The following is a 13,367-nucleotide window of genomic DNA, read 5'->3' on the forward strand; positions in this document are numbered from 1 at the left end:
GAATGAAAAGTATTGAATAAAAAAAATTATAGAATATGCATTTTTTAATAATATTTATTTGAAATAAATATGAGTCAGGAGAATAGCTGTGTTGTGGTGGCAGGATGCATCACTCTGTCAAGTGAACACAAGAACTTTTAGAAAGATGTATACAATCTCAAGGAAACCTCCATTTACTGTATGATTTATATTAAATACGTACAAATAATATTTAAAAAAAAACAATAGTCAGAGATGACTTCATGGAGAAGTCTATTTTTATAATTGTGAGCTGCACATTCCTGCTGCCTGTTCTATCGCATCTGAGTGTGGAGGCCACTGAAGTTTACTAAACTCAACGTTTACCGCTCTAATGCATTTGGAATTAAAGTTAAGCATTTTGTTATTTGTCTTCACTTTATTGATACTAAATGTACAGGGTTACAAATACAGTTAAAACAAGATAAAACAAGCGAGGCGAGGTGTCGAAAGCTTCAGCATCAATGTGCTGATCGCTGATAGCTGATCTTACCCAACACCGGTGACTTGGCATCAAAATGACCAGCTTATTTTTCTGTTTTTTTTTGTAGGAAGAAGTTCGCCGCCGCCTTCCTCGTGTTGTTCATGGTCTTCGTCATGTTTGAACCTGGATAGTGATTTTTTGGAATGCTTTGTCAGGGGGTCCACAATGTTAGGGTCACGGAAGTAATTGATTATCACATGGCAAATATTTTAATGACACATACCATACCAATAAGAAATACCTTTGATGAGCATGTTCCTTCAATGAAATGGACATTGAGGTTTATTTAGACTCTCACATGCACCGACCAGCTGCGGCAACAATTGAATTCAAATTTGTCCCAGAAGAAACTTAATTAACATTTTCTAGGCGAATTAATCTTTGCATTAATTTGTTATTATAAATATAGAATAACTGGATCAATATTCTAATATAATAAAACACATTCAGATTTTTACCAGTCAAGACTGAACACTACGTATAAATATGTTTAAAACATCATCTGTATGTATAATTGTTTAACTGTTAACTAATAGTCCAAATAATTGTGTTATGGAAATTTATTGTCATTTAATATAACTTGCTTGAGTTTATCATAGTGTGTTTTTGTTTGTTTTTACACAGGTGCCAAGTTCCTTCATTCGTAAGGACTTCTGCCATCATGACTGTGTATTTTTAATAGTATTATCATCAGTACTGTTATTAACAACTTCTCTTAACTCCCTTACTCTCTCCATCAGACTCATCAAAAATCGTGGCATTTACAACGAGCAGCAGGAACTCGACAAGCGCTCAGTCGATGACAGCCCCAGTCCTATTGTTTTTGACTGAAGAAGTCGCCCTGAAGGAACCTTCAGATGATATACAGTGTATAATGCTTCTTGCTTTTCAATGAAATAAATCAAACATTTACCCGCAACAGCAACCATGACTGGATATATGTTCTTTTGCATTGATGTATTGTTGAGCGACATTTGAATAATTTTGGAAAACTGAGAACAAACCTCAATTTTAGGATGTCAAAACATTTCTCTGTGTATTATTCAAATATGAGTTTTAAGAAATGACAATGATGACTCCTCTAATCTCACTGTATAGATATTTTAACTGTAGGTGGGTTTTAATCAATGTTACTACAAAGAGTATTAAAACTTCTAACTGATAACTACTAATACATTCATACAAAACATTTACTGCACGTTTGGTACACACTGTAAAGTAACTGCATCCAATATACTGCAATTAATAGTGTAAAACGTATTTGGATTATTTAAAACTAATGGAATTAAGGTTTACAAGTTAAGCCTTTTGTTATTTGTCTTCACTGTATTGATACTCAATGAACAGGGTTACAAATACAGTTAAAACAAGAGAGACGAGGTGTGGAAAGCTTCAGCATCAATGTGCTGATCGCTGATAGCTGATCTTACACAACACCGGTGACTTGGCAACAAAATTACCACTTTTTTTTTGTTTTTTTTGCAGGACGAAGTTCGCCGCCGCCTTCCTCGTGTTGTTCATGGTCTTCGTCATGTTTGAACCTGTAGAGTGTTTTTTGGAATGCTTTGTCATGGGGTCCACCATGGTAGGGTCACGGAACTAATTGATTATCACATGGCAAATATTTTAATGACACATACCATATGAGCAGTCAATATATTTGACCAAGTAGAATCATTTTGATTTCAATAATAATCAAAATAACAATCTCTAGGCGATTTAATATTTGCATTATTTGGATTTTATAAAACATAGAACAACTGGATCTTTATGCTAAAATAATTAAACATACATTCTGATTTTACCAGTCAAAATTAAACACTACTTTAAAGTATGTATAAAACATCGTCTGTATGTTTAATTGTTTATTTTTTAACAAATAGTCAAAATAATGGTGTAATGGAAATGTTGTCATAGTCATATAATATAATTTGCTTGACTTTATCACCGTGTGTTTTTGTTTGTTTTTTCACAGCTGGCCAGGCGATCCATGGGTAAGGACTTCTACCATCATGACTGTGTAAGTTTAATAATATTATCATTAGTACTGTTATTAACTACTTCTCTTGTCCATCCACAATGGTCGCGCTAACGAAGAGCAGCAGGAGCTCGACAAGCGCTCAGACGATGACAGCCCCAGTGCTATTGTTTTTGACTGAAGAAGTCGCCCTGAAGAAACCTTCAGATGATATATAATGCTTCTTGCTTTTCATTGAAATAAATCATACGTTAACCCGCAACAGCAACCATGACTGGATATATGTTCTTTTGCATTGATGTATTGTTGAGCGACATTTGAATAATTTGGGAAAACTGAGAACAAATCTCAATTTTAGGATGACAAAACATTTCTTGTTTCTTATTCAAATATGAGATTTAACAATGACAATGAAGACTCCTCTAATCTCACTGTATAGATATTGTAACTGTTGGGGGGTTTAAATCAATGTTACCACAAAGAGTATTAAAACTTCTAAATGATAAAATAACACATTCATACAAAACATTTACTGCACGTTTGTTACACACTGTAAAGTAACTACAATCCAATATACTGCAGTTAACAGTGTATATTGTTTAGAGCAGAGGTCTTCAAAAGGGGGTCCGCGGAGGTATTGCAGGGGGGCCGCGAAATCTTTGGTTGACTAGACAATTTTTTTAATTTTTTTTTTTTCACGAATTTAAATGTCTTTCAATACACATTAACATGCACCCGACCTATTGTGAGGCTGATTTGACCCTCTGCCTGACAACCACCATCCATCCAAGATTAGATAAATTGTGTGCTACCCATCAGGGTCCGACATCTCACTAATGTGGGAGTATGTGTGCCATCCACAGATAGCTTAAGGATTCACTGTCTGTTCTACACATATGTTTAAAATAAAAACATGAATCTGTGAATTACTTTAATAGCTCAGTGTTGTATGCAAGATGTACAGTGGGTACGGAAAGTAATCAGACCCCTTTAAATATTTCACTCTTTGTTTCATTGCAGCAATTTGCAAAAATCCAAAAAGTTCATTTTATTTGTCATTAATGTACACTCAGCACCCCATCTTGAGAGTAAAAAACAGAAATGTAGAAATTTTTGCAAATGTATTAAAAAAGAAAACTGAAATATCACATGGTCATAAGTATTCAGACCCTTTGCTGTGACACTCATATTTAACTCACATTCTGTCCATTTCTTCTGATCCTCCTTGAGACGGTTCTACACCTTCATTGGAGTCCAGCTGTGTTTAATTAAACTGATTGGACTTGATTAGGAAAGGCACACACCTGTCTATATAAGACCTTACAGCTCACAGTGCATGTCAGAGCAAATGAGAGTACTAGCTCAAAGGGGTGCTTCTACTCAATACTGAGCAAAGGGTCTGAAAACTTATGACCATGTGATATTTCAGTTTTTCTTTTTTAATAAATTTGCAAAAATTTCTACATTTCTGTTTTTTTCTGTCAAGATGGGGGGCTAAGGGTACATTGATGAGATGTAAAATGAACTTTTTTGATTTTAGCAAATGGCTGCAATGAAACAGAGTGAAAAATTTAAAGGGGTCTGAATACTTTCCGTACCCACTGTATGTTTATAAATGGCAGTGGCATGGCCACCCTGTACCATGCACATGTTTAAATTAAAAACATGAATATATGAACCAGTGTAATATTTGAATAGCTTAGTATTGAATGCACAATATCAGGGTAGTTATGTTTATACATGGCACTAGGCCCAGTTTAATATAAAACACAATTTTATACAATATATATAATAGGGGGTCCCTGCTCAATCTCTCCACCTGTTTTGGGGTCCTTGGCCTGAAAAACGTTGAAGACCCCTGGTTTAGAGTATAAAGTATATGGATTTCTTAAAACTAATGGAATTAGGGTTTACAAGTCAGATAAAACCAGACAAAGTTGCCTTTCTGCAATTCTCTCTTTTATCGTTGAGCATTAGTGAAAATTGAATTCAACGGGAATTTTTTCAGTCTAAACAGGCAAAGCACAGGCAGATGCAAAAATATCTGCACTTTGACAGCATTTAAATCTCATAGAAAAGAGTTCATGGTGTCGTACAAGGCTCTATACTGGGATCAGTTCTTTTTCACAAGATTAATAAAACTTTTACTGTATTTACTTAAACTACAAATCATCCTCACATTTCTGGAGCTGCAGAAATGTAGTGTTGGTTCATGAAGTGAAAAGACGATTGTTGTAACGACTAAACCAGAATCTACAAAGTGAGGAAGTGAGAGGAGGACGAGGTCCTGTGTTTTCTTATTTTATCAATTATCTACCACTATGTGAGCTCCTCCTGTTATAACTCTTAATGTTGCACAATGACGATGAGGTCAGTTCTGTGTATATAAAGAGTTGCCTCTGTAGAGTAGACAACAGATTTCACCTTTAAGTCTCACAAAGCTCACTTTTTATTCGACAGGTAAGATCGATATGTTTCAAACTCATTAAGACGAGACCAAGCAATTGGGAAATGTGCTCAGCTTCTAACTGTATAATGCAATTGTTAACAATCTCTTTGTTCTTATGTTGTTTTTGTAGGATGAAGTTCACTGCCGCCTTCCTGGTGTTGTCCATGGTCGTCCTCATGGCTGAACCTGAAGAGTGTCGCTCTACAGAGACAATCCTCAAAGGTTTCACAGGTACAGTCAAGGAATTCATTTGCTTTTTACATTGCAAATATTTTAATATAACAGCTGAAAAATCACATAAATCACTAGTCAATATATTTGGCCAAATAGAATCACTTTGATTTCAATAATAATCAAAATAACAACCTAATAGGCCTTTGATTAGCATGTTCCTTCAATGAAATGGACATTGTAAAAGATTTTGATTCTAACATGCACCGACCTGATGCGGCAACATTTGAAATCAAATTGGTCTCAGAAGAATTCTTAGTACGTTGTTCTATATGATTTAATCTTTCCATTAATCAAATTAGTTTTTTAAAATATAGAATAACTGGATCTCTATTTTAAATAATAAAACATACATTCTGATTTTACCAGTCAAGAATGAACACTACTTTAAAACACATATAAAACATCATCTGTATGTATTATTGTTTACTAATAGTCCTCATAATTGTGTAATTTAAATGTATAAATTGTTATTTAATATCATTTGCTTGAATTTAACACTATGTGTTTTTTGTTTGTTTTTACACGGTTGGAGGTTTTCTCCATGGGTAAGGACTTCTACCATCATTACTGTGTATTTTTATAGTATAATCATCAGTACTGTTATTAACAACTTCTCTTGTCTCGCTGACTCTCTCCATCAGAATGAACCCAGGGAGTCACGGTTATTACGAGCAGCAGGAGCTCAACAAGCGCTCAGACGATGACAGCCCCAGTCTTATTGTTTTTGACTAAAGAAGTCGTCCTGAATGAATCTTCGGATGATATATAATGCTTCTTGCTTTTCAATGAAATAAATCAAACATTTACCCGCAACAGCAACCATGACTGGATATATGTTCTTTTGCATTGATGTATTGTTGAGCGACATTTGAATAATTTTGAAAAACTGAGAGCAAATCTAAAATTCATGATGTCAAAACATTTCTCTGTGCCTCATTCAAATATGAGATTTAACAATGACAATGAAGACTCCTCTAAAATCACTCTATAGATATTGTTAATGTTGGGGGGTTCAAATCAATGTTACTACAAAGAGTATTAAAACTTCTAAATGATAACATAACACATTCATACAAAACATTTACTGCACGTTTGTTACAAACTGTAAAGTAACTACAATCCAATATACTGCAGTAAACAGTGTATATTGTTATGAGTATAAAGTATTTGGATTTCTTAAAACTAATTGAATTAGGGTTTACAAGTCAGATAAAACCAGACAGAGTAGCCTTCCTACACAACAATAGAGTGGAAGTGAAAACAGGAGAAGACTTGTATCCTCCTAATGCTTGGAAGAAGAAAGAAGAAATACTTGTAGCGTTGAAACTTTTACTTATACAGAAAAACTATAAACACAACGGGAGCATAAGTTAAAGTCACAATACAGAAGAAAACCAGAAGCCAAACTGCAGCAGATTTAATGGTTTTCATATGTCACTGGAGCCAAAGCAATGCACAGACTCAGCAGCAGTGAACCAAAGGGTTTAACTGTACTTTGTCCAAGTGGAATGAAAAGTATTGAATAAAAAAAACAAGACATAATATACATATTTTTTTAATATTATTAAGTGGAATTAAATATGAGTCACGAGAATACATGTTGTTGTGTTGGCAGGAGGCATCACTCTGTCGAGTAAACACGAGAGCTTTTAGAAAGATGGATACGATCTCAAGGAAACCAACTTTAACTACATGTTTTATATTAAATACGTACAAATTATATTTCCAAAAACAACAAAACAGTCAGAGATAACTTTATGGATAAGTCTTTTTTCATATTTGTGAGCTGCACATTCATGCTGCCTGTTCTATCGCATCTGAGTGTGGAGGCCACTGACGTTTACTTAACTCAACATCTACCGCTCCAATGCATTTGGAATTAAAGGTTAGCATTTTGATATTTGACTTCACTGTAATGATACTAAATGTACAGGGTTATAAATACAGTTAAAACTAGGGCTAAGTTGTAGCACTGGCGGGACCGAGCACACGCAAGTTGAAGCCTGTTGCGGTCAGTGTAGACAGATCGATGACCAAGCACACACGTCTCCGCGTTGCATGCGTTTTGCACACTGTGTTTTGCGCACTTCGGCAAGGACAAACGCTTCACTTCCTGCGTCCGTCACGTTATGTCAATCCTCACCTGCTAATCACACTGTAAAAATTGTATGTAAATTGAATGATAGTTGTAAAACAAAGCTTACTTCCTGTTGCCAGTAGGTGACGCCATCAGTATTATTCCGCACATACATATAGATCTGTTCAAGTAGGCGCTCTGATGTAGCGTGAGCAAATTTGTGTCAATTGGACAATATTACCACAACTAAATTTTCACACTGATCAGTAGGTGGCGCTATGACCCTAAACTAATATTTATATATGCAGCTGTTCAGATCAGGATTTTGATCATAGGTCAGTAGTTCGGATCCGGTTGGATAATGAAGAGTGGATTTACAAAGTACTTCCTGTTTCATGGCAAATCAATAGGTGGCGCTATGACACTGAGGAAATGTTGACAAAGAGCTGTTCAGGCTTGGACTCTTATCATGTGACAGAAGTTTGGTAGTGATAAGACAATGCACACTGGAGTTATGACAACATCGTGTCCTTTGGCAAAGGATGATCCTTCGCCGCACATCAATGTTGACGCTGTTTGAGCAAATGTCAAAATTCTGACCATGATCCACTGACTTGACTGAGCTCTTTTGAGCTTCATTGTAAAGCAGCCAGGAGTAGATCATCAAAGTATAAAACATGTCACTTCCTGTAGCCAGCAGGTGGCACTGTGATTTTAAGTCATAATTTCTGTGTAGATGTCATCAGGCTGGGACTCTTGTCTTACATGTCTAGTTTGGAGACGATTGGACCAAATATTCCTGAGATACAGAACCTCGTGTTTTGATGGCGTGTAATCAAAGTTTTACGCCACGGTCAGACTGGTGTGATGAAGAATTGATCTCTGGCACATTTTGTATCTCCATCTTGGTTAGATGACACTCATTTCAATTTGAATTAGATCTGATGAAAGCCGTGGGAGAAGTACGTCAAAGTAAAAATGTCCAATAAATGCAAAATAATAATACAAATTCTTACAATTTCAAAGGGCTTCCAACCGTTCGGTGCTTTTGCCCGAACAAGAGAGACGAGGTGTCGAAAGCTTTTGCATCAATGTTAAAACTAATTGAATTAGTGTTTGTCAGATAAAACCAGACAAAGTTGCTTTCCTGCACAACAATAGAGTGGAAGAGAAAACAGGAGAAGACTTGTATCCTCCTGATGCTGAGAAGAAGAAAGAAGAAATACTTGCAGCCTTGATACTTTTACTTATACAGAAAAACTATAAACTTGACGGGAGCATAAGTTAAAGTCACAATACAGAAGAAAACCAGAAGCCAAACTGCAGCAGATTTACTGGTATTCATATGTCACTGGAGCCAAAGCAATGCACAGACTCAGCAGCAGTGAACCAAAGAGTTTAACTTTACTTTTGTCAAGGTGAAATGAAAAGTATTGGATTCAAAAAACAAGACAGAATATACATATTTTTTGAATAATATTTAGTTGAAATAAATATGAGTCAGAAGTATACATGTTGTTGTGGTGGCAGGATGCATCACTCTGTCAAGTAAACACAACTTTTCGAAAGATGGATACGATCTCAAGGAAACCTCCATTAACTAAACGTTTATATTAAATACATACAAATAATATTTTAAAAAAAAACAATAGTCAGAGATAACTTCATGGAGAAGTCTATTTTTATATTTGTGAGCTGCACATTCCTGCTGCCTGTTCTATCACATCTGAGTGTGGAGGCCACTGACGTTTACTGAACTCAACGTCTACCGCTCTAATGCATTTGGAATTTAAGTTGAGCATTTGTTATTTGTTTTCATTGTATTGATACTAAATGTACAGGGTTACAAAAACAGTTAAAACAAGATGAAACGAGAGAGACGAGGTGTCGAAAGCTTCAGCATCAATGTGCTGATCGCTGATAGCTGATCTTACCCAACACCGGTGACTTGGCATCATAATGACCACCTTTTTTTTCAGGGTTTTTTTGTAGGAAGAAGTTCTTTTTTTAAACCAATAGAATAACTGGATCTCTATGCTAAAATATTAAAACACACATTCTGATTTTACCAGTAAAGATTAAATACTACTTAAAAGTATGTATAAAACATCATCTGTATGCATAATTGTTTAACTGTTAACTAATCCTCCTAATAATTGTGTTATGGAAATGCATTAATTGTCATTGAATATCATTTGCTTGAGTTTATCATGTGTTTTTGTTTGTTTTACACAGGTGTCGGGCAGGCTGGCGTGGATGCCCTTGTGTAAAGACTTCTACCATCATTACTGTGATTTTTTATAGTTTATCATCAGTACTGTTATTGACAACTTCTCTTGTCTCACTGACTCTCTCTAGCAATGGCTTGGGGCAGGGGCAGGATTACAAAGAGCAGCAGGAGCTCAACAAGCGCTCAGACGATGACAGCCCCAGTGCTATTGTTTTTGACTGAAGAAGTCGCCCTGAAGGAACCTTCAGATGATATATAATGCTTCTTGCTTTTCATTGAAATAAATCATACGTTTACCCACAACAGCAACCATGACTGGATATATGATCTTTTGCATTGATGTATTGTTGAGCGACATTTGAATAATTTGGGAAAACTGAGAACAAATCTCAATTTTATGTTGTCAAAACATTTCTCGGTCTCTAATTCAAATATGAGATTTAACGATGGCAATGAAGACTCCTCTCATCTCACATTATTGATATTTTAACAGTTGGGGGGGTTTAAATCAATTTTACTACAAACAGTATTAAAAACTTCTAACTGATAACTAATGAAAGATTCCTACAAAACATTAATTGCATGTTTGTTACACACTGTGAAGTAAGTGCAATCCAATATACTGCAATTAATAGTGTATATTGTTTAGTATATAAAGTATTTGGATTATTTAAAACTGGGTTTACAAGTCAGATGCTAAGAGGAAGAAAGAAGAAATACTTGTAGCGTTGAAACTTTTACTTATACAGAAAGACTATAAACATTACTGGAGCTTAAGTTAAAGTCATAATACAGAAGAAAACCAGAAGCCAAACATCTGAGTGTGGAGGCCACTGAAGTTTACTGAATTCAACGTCTACCGCTCTAATGCATTTGGAATTTAAGTTGAGCATTTGTTATTTGTTTTAACTGTATTGATACTAAATGAACAGGGTTACAAATACAGTTAAAACAAGATAACACAAGAGAGAGGAGGTGTCGAAAGCTTCAGCATCAATGTGCTGATCGCTGATAGCTGATCTTACACAACACCGTTGACTTGGCATCAAAATGACCACCTTATTTTTCTGGGGGTTTTTTGTAGGAAGAAGTTCGCCGCAGCCTTCCTCGTGTTGTTCATGGTCTTCGTCATGTTTGAACCTGTAGAGTGTTTTTTTGGAATGCTTTGTCACGGGGTCCACCATGGTAGGGTCAGGGAAGTAATTTGACTATTACATGGCAAATATTTTAAGGAAACATACCATATAAGCAGTCGATATATTTGGCCAAGTAGAATCATTTTGATTTCAATAATAATCAAAATAACAATTAAAAAAGGCCTTCGATAAGCATGTTCCTTCAATGAAATGGACATTGAGTTTTATCAAGATTCTCACATGCACCGACCTGCTGCGGCAACAATTGAATTCATATGTGTCCCAGAAGAAACTTAATAAACATTTTCTAGGCCGTTTAATCTTTGCATAAATTGGATTTGTTATAAAAAATATAGAATAACTGGATCTTTATGCTGAAATAATAAAACATACATTCTGATTTTACCAGTCAAGATTGAACACTACTTAAAAGTATGTTTAAAACATCATCTGTTTGTATAATAGTTTAACTGTTAACTAATAGCCTAAATAATTGTTTTATGGAAATGTGTTAATTGTCATTTAATATCCTTTTTTTGTTTGTTTTTACACAGGTGCAAAGTTCCTCAATGGGTAAGGGCTTCTACGTTCATGACTGTGTAATTTTAATAGTATAATCATCAGTACTGTTATTAACAACTTCTCTTGTCTCCCTGACTCTCTCCATCAGACTCATCGATGGCGTTTAGGACGAGCAGCAGGAACTCGACAAGCACTCAGTCTATTACAACCCCAGATCTGCTCCTCTGCGATTATTAGTGAAAATACAATTCAACGGGACATTTTTCAGTCTAAACAGGCAAAGCACAGGCAGATGAAAAAATATCTCCACTTTGACAGAACTTCATTCTCATAGAAAAGAGTTCATGGTGTCCTACAAGGCTCTATACTGGGAACAGTTCTTTTTCACAAGATTAATAAAACTAATGTCTAAAGTCTTCTACTACTCTTACTCTGTTGACTTAAACTGCAAATCATCCTCACATTTCTGGAGCTGCAGCCACTAAGTGTTGCTTCATGAAGTGAATAGATGATTGTTCTAACAACCACTCAACCAATTAACCAGAATCTACAAAGTGAGGAAGTGAGAGGAGGACTAGTCCTGTGATTTCTAGTTGTTGAATTATCTACCACTGAGCTCCTCCTGTTATAACTCTAAATGTTACACAATGACAATGAGGTCAATTCTGTGTATATAAAGAGTTGCCTCTGTAGAGTAGACAACAGATTTCACCTTTGAATCTCACAAAGCTCACTTTGTATTCAACAGGTAAGATTGATCTACTTTAAACTCATTAAGACGAGACCAAGCATTGGGGAAATGTGCTCAGCTTGTAACTGTATAATGCAATTGTTAACAATCTTTTGTTCTTATGTTGTTTTTGTAGGATGAAGTTCGCTGCTGCCTTCCTGGTGTTGTCCTTGGTCGTCCTCATGGCTGAACCTGGAGAGGGTTCCATGGGAGCCCTTGCGAGAGGGATGCTCCTAGGTAGAGTCACGGAATTAATTAAATTTTTTAGATGGCTAATAATTGAGTAGAACATATCATATGAGTAGTCGATATATTTGACCAAGTAGAATCATTTTGATTTCAATAATAATCAAAATAACAATCTCTAGGCGATTTGATATTTGCATTAATTGGATTTTATAAAATATAGAACAACTGGATCTTTATGCTAAAATATTTAAACATACATTCTATTTTTACCAGTCAAAATTAAACACTACTTTAAAGTATGTATAAAACATCATCTGTATGTTTAATTGTTTAACTTTTAACAAATAGTCAAAATAATTGTGTAATGGAAATGTTGTCATAGTCATATAATATAATTTGCTTGACTTTATCACCGTGGGTTTTTGTTTGTTTTTTCACAGCGGTCCAGGCGAACCATGAGTAAGGACTTCTAGCATCATGACTGTGTAAGTTTAATAATATAATCATCAATACTGTTATTAACTACTTCTCTTGTCTCGCTGACTCTCTCCATCAGTATCATCAAACATCATGGCGTTGACGTCGAGCAGCAGGAGCTCAACAAGCGCTCAGACGATGACAGCCCCAGTGCTATTATTTTTGACTGAAGAAGTCGCCCTGAAGGAACCTTCAGATGATATATAATGCTTCTTGCTTTTCATTGAAATAAATCATACGTTTACCCGCAACAGCAACCATGACTGGATATATGTTCTTTTGCATTGATGTATTGTTGAGCGACATTTGAATAATTTTGGAAAACGGAGAACAAATCTCAATTTTAGGATGACAAAACATTTCTCTGTGTCTTATTCAAATATGAGATTTAAGAAAGGACAGTGAAGACTCCTCTCATCTCACATTATTGATATTTAACAGTTGGGGGGTTTAAATCAATGTTACTACAAAGAGTATTAAAACTTCTAACTGATAACTAATAAAACATTCATACAAAACATTTACTGCATGTTTGTTACAGACTGTGAAGTAAGTGCAATCCAATATACAGCAATTAACAGTTTATATTGTTTAGTATATAAAGTATTTGGATTACTTAAAACTGATCGAATAAGGGTTTACAAGTCAGATGCTAAGAAGAAGAAAGAAGAAAGACTTGTAGCGAAACTTTTACTTATACAGAAAAACTATAAACATGACGGGAGCATAACTTAAAGTCACAATACAGAAGAAAACCAGAAGCCAAACTGCAGCAGATTTACTGGTATTCATATGTCACTGGAGCCAAAGCAATGCACAGACTCAGCAGCAGTGAACCAAAGG

At 35.3% G+C, this 13,367-nt stretch overlaps 1 protein-coding gene across 3 annotated transcripts in view; it reads right to left on the reverse strand.

Annotated features, from left to right (window-relative positions):
* LOC133024706 (exostosin-1) overlaps nucleotides 1-13,367 on the reverse strand; it is a 198,974-nt gene that overhangs the window by 84,294 nt on the left and 101,313 nt on the right. The window lies entirely within an intron of this gene.

Source organism: Limanda limanda, chromosome 18 (assembly GCF_963576545.1).
Source record: "Limanda limanda chromosome 18, fLimLim1.1, whole genome shotgun sequence".
NCBI classification, from domain to species: domain Eukaryota; kingdom Metazoa; phylum Chordata; class Actinopteri; order Pleuronectiformes; family Pleuronectidae; genus Limanda; species Limanda limanda.